Here is a 5,000-nt window from a genome sequence, read left to right as displayed (position 1 = left end):
TCCTACGAGCATGAAAAAAAGAAATGGCACAGGACGGGTTATACATGTAAGAGGGCAGAGGGACAAAGGAGCTAACACATTAGGAAAGAGCTGACACAAGGAGGCCAGAGGACAAGCCAATTACAAGTTGGCGTGATAAAGTAAGATTGGGAGAGGCCTACGTCATGCATTGGAATGATGCAGGCGGTTAAGGATGATGATGAGGATACAAACACACACATATCTATCTATCAATCTATATGTATACTCTTTTTATCTCTCTCTATATATAGGTATATATATATATATATATATATATATATATATATATATACGTACATACATATATATGTATATGAATATGTATATATACATAAATATGTATATATATGTATATATACATATATATAAATACACACATATATATGTATATATATATAGCATATATATACATACATACATATATATATATACATATTATTCCCCTTTTCCTTGTTCTACTTTTCTCCTTTTCCTTCTTTTTCTCCCTTTTCTTCGTTTCTTATTCTCTTTCTTTATTTTTTTCTTAGTCTTTGCTTCTTATTTTTTTCATTGTCATTTGGTTTCTTCTTCTCCTTATTATTATACGCTTTCTTCATCTTTTTCTGTCTATTCTTATCTTATTTTTTTTGCTTCTGATTATTATATTTCTTCTTCTTTTCATTATTCTTTGTCTTCTCTGCTTCTTCTTCCTTTTCCTTTTTTCTCATCATCATTATCATTATCATTATTATCACTACATTTATTTCCCTTTTTTCTTCTTCTTCTTCTACATCTACTTTTTCTTCTTCTTTTACTTCTTCATTTGATGTATATATAAACAGAGACCGCGTGCAGTGGCGCATCTGGGTCGAGACTCGAGAAACTGTATTTGAAGCACTTGCGCGAATCTGTTTATTTATTGATGTTTTATCCGACTAAATGCAGGATGATGCTTGTATTACCATCAATAAGGATAAACTGCCCGAGCAAAAGGGATGTCCTTTATTGTCTAAAAAGAGTAAATTGTGCAACAGTTTTATCACGTGCAGCTTCCAGCAGGTGGCAGCTCCAAGGAATGCGCATCCAAACGCACACTTACAGGCAAATAAGACATATATATGAATACATACGTGTGTATGTGTATATATATATTTGTGTGTGTGTGTGTGTGTGTGTGTGTGTGTGTGTGTGTGTGTGTGTGTGTGTGTGTGTGTGTGTGTGTGTGAGCGTATGTATGTGTGTGTAAATATATAAATACACATATGTATTATATATGTATATATATATCTATATATATGAATATATACAATGTATATATATGGATATATGTTAATCTATATATATATATATATATATATATATATATATATATATATATGTGTGTGTGTGTGTGTGTGTGTGTACATTCATTCACTTGTACATATACAATGTATATATATGTATATATGGATATATGTTAATTTATATATATATATATATATATATATATATATATATATATATATATATATATGTGTGTGTGTGTGTGTGTACATTCATTCACTTGTACATATACAATGTATATATATGGATATATGTTAATTTATATATATATATGTATATATATATATATATATATATATATATATATATATATATATATATATATATATATATATATACTGCATGCGAGGACACACACACACACTTGAGTGTGCGCGCTTGCGTGAATATATGTGTATGAATGTATATAATGTATATAGATGTATATATATATATATAAATAAATATATATTGTATATATATGTACATTCATTCACTTGTACATACATGCATGCATATGTATATATACATATATGGATATCTATCTATCTGTCTATTTACAAATATATATATATATATATATATATATATATATATATATATATATATGTATATAAATAGTTATATCCTGCATGCGAGGACACACACTGTGCGCGCTTGCGTGACAATATGTGTGTGGAGTATACAAACAAGCAAATATTTGTCTAGGTTCACGCACACATCAGTTTTATTCACTCCTACATAGAAAGACATATAGATAAACAGATAGATAGAGAGATATGGAGGTATCTATATAAAAATACACGACACACATATATATGTATATACATAAATATATATATATATATATATCATATATATATATATATATATATATATATATATATATATATATATATATATATATATTAATAGTTATAACAAATAAATGAGCTAGACATCAAAGGTAATGTAGCACTAACACACACACACACAAATAGCCAGATAGACACGTAGATAGAGATATATAGAGGTGTATATATATATGCATATTTACATACATATATTTACACGCACACACACACACACGCACATATATACACACACACAAACACACACACACATATGTATAGACATATACACATATATTTGTATATATACATATATATATACACATATATGCATATATACACACATACATACATATTATACATATATATTTATATATGTATAGATATGTTTATGTATATATATATATATACATACATATATATATATATATATATATATATATATATATTATATATATATATATATATATATATATATATATATATATAAGTATTATGCACATAAAACTTTAGTCAACTTGAAGTAATTTATGTAGTTGCAAATGTTATGTGTAAAAGGAATTATTTCGAAGGTGTAAAGGAAATAAATGCTATATTTCAGATTTATTTGCAAATGTTCACAAAGGATAATTTGAAAATAAAATTAAAGTACATCTTTCTCATATTTTCTATTCTGTGAATTTGCTTCTTTATCTTATTTGATAATATCATTGTTTTCAATATTTCTGTAATATGAAATCAGCGAAGATATGGTCATACATGTTTTAAAATGGTTTTCTGAACAAGCCAATACTTGTGTCATGTAGAATATAATTTGGCAAACGCCTGTCCAAAGTTCCTTTCTATATAATTACGGTATTGTAGGTCCTTTATCGCATGTAAACTGCCAAATGTCAATTATCAGAAGACCCTATACGTGATTTATCTGTAAGAAATTGACGGAAAACTTAGCAGGCTACTTTCTATTTAATTGTCGTATCCATGTACCTTCCAAAATGTTTAACTTGTTAACAAACAAGTCTTCAAATTAATTTATAAACAGCCTGCACCTGTATATTCAGCGACAGTATTAAAGCTTGATTAATTTATAATTTTGGCCCCAAGCAAAAGGCTCTCAAGATTGCCAATGCATTTACCTTACTTGGAAAGTTTCAATAGATTAATAAATATGGCAGATCTAAATGCTTCTAAAAACTGTAGTGTAGAACTGCAGTGTAGAACACACACAAGGTTTGCAAGGCTGTTTAAGTAATCTTAAATCACAAATCATTAATAAATAATCACACATTCTAACAAAGCTGTTCATCTTCGAATTTTACGCTTCCTGGCAGTATATTTAAGCTTTCGCATCCACAAACCTTCACATTCATATCTAGAAGGCGGATTATTTTTAAAAATGTCTTTTTCTGTGAACCACAAACATATTTTGCTATAGGGTTCAGTTGTATCTACCTTTTGAAATTTCATTGAACACTTAAATACACACATTCACTCTTGTCTATATTTATACATCCAAGTGTTTCTAACTTCTTCCATTTTGGTTTTAACCATTTTACCCTTTACCTGATCTTGCAAATTATCATTGTTATCCCTGGAACGCAAATGCAGAATCTGAAAATCAGAATAAGATAATTTCAACCATCAAAAGGTGTATATCACTGAATATTACATGTAAAGGATTAATATAATCTCTCATATCTGGTACACTGATGAGTGGAGGATTTACCAGATACTGCTTCACACAAACAAAAAAAGAGCAACAGTTCTTAGCTTTCATTTCCGAATAACTGTCAGTCACTATTTTATTACTATTACTTTTCTACTATAAAAAAAAAAATATCAATAAAGGTTTTTTGAATATATAAATAGTTTCACCCATAGTAGAAGGAAATTGAATTCACCAACTCTTGCTGTGCAGATATTGGGTTAGTTTTCTTCCACTTCAGCTCAGAATCCAAACATGTAGATATGACCTGTGCCTTTTGGAAATGAAAACAGCAATAAATATAATTTATCTGACAAATGTATTAGAAAGATTTGACTAGGATTTTCTTTAAGTAAAGAAATCAAAATATTCAAATTGTGTTTACACAACTAAAAATGAACATTGATAAATATCTAAAGCTACTGTTAGAAATCCGGATAAAAATGCTTGTATTAACAGAATTTGAGTGTCCTAAAAGTGCAACTTACGGCATGGAGACGATATCACAAGATGGAGGTGGTGGGCGACACTGGTGGTTGTAGTCACAACACTACACATAACGGCAGCACCTGATATCTCTCCTTTTTGAGTTGTAATGTCGATCATTGTTATACCTATACTTGATCTGCCAAAACTGAAATCTGAACTGAAACAGGAACAAACTTTGGTCTAGCCTTGTTATAAATGCATAGAAGCGAATGTCGAAAGCACCAGGCTTTTGGAATGTGGTCAGTTGGCCGTGTCTTGGAACATCTGTCCTCTACTCAGAAGGGTCAATACAGACAATTATTAGACATAAGAAACGACCTAGTTTTCAGTGTATATGGCCTAAAACACTTGAATGATCCTCAGTGAGATGGAGATAGACAGAGGTTATATTATAAGAGCAATTAGATGATCATAAATATCAATAGACAGCATATTAAGTAAGAATTTGATGGTCATACATTACTTAACTTTAGTTTGCTAAGTCAAGAGATGTAGCATCCCCCTGCCAACAACGCTATTATCATACATTCTTCCTGATAGGTCTCTAAATGCAGGTGTTAACTATAAACTTCACACGGTGTCTGTCTGTTGCTTTCTTCTAACAACAATAGTAAAGTTATAAGGGACTTCAAGAAAATGAACATGCTGCCACTTATATTTTATTCTAGGCTCTC

This window comes from Penaeus chinensis, chromosome 24 (assembly GCF_019202785.1).
Source record: "Penaeus chinensis breed Huanghai No. 1 chromosome 24, ASM1920278v2, whole genome shotgun sequence".
Taxonomy (NCBI): Eukaryota; Metazoa; Arthropoda; class Malacostraca; order Decapoda; family Penaeidae; genus Penaeus; species Penaeus chinensis.
Note: the sequence above shows the minus strand (reverse complement) of the source record.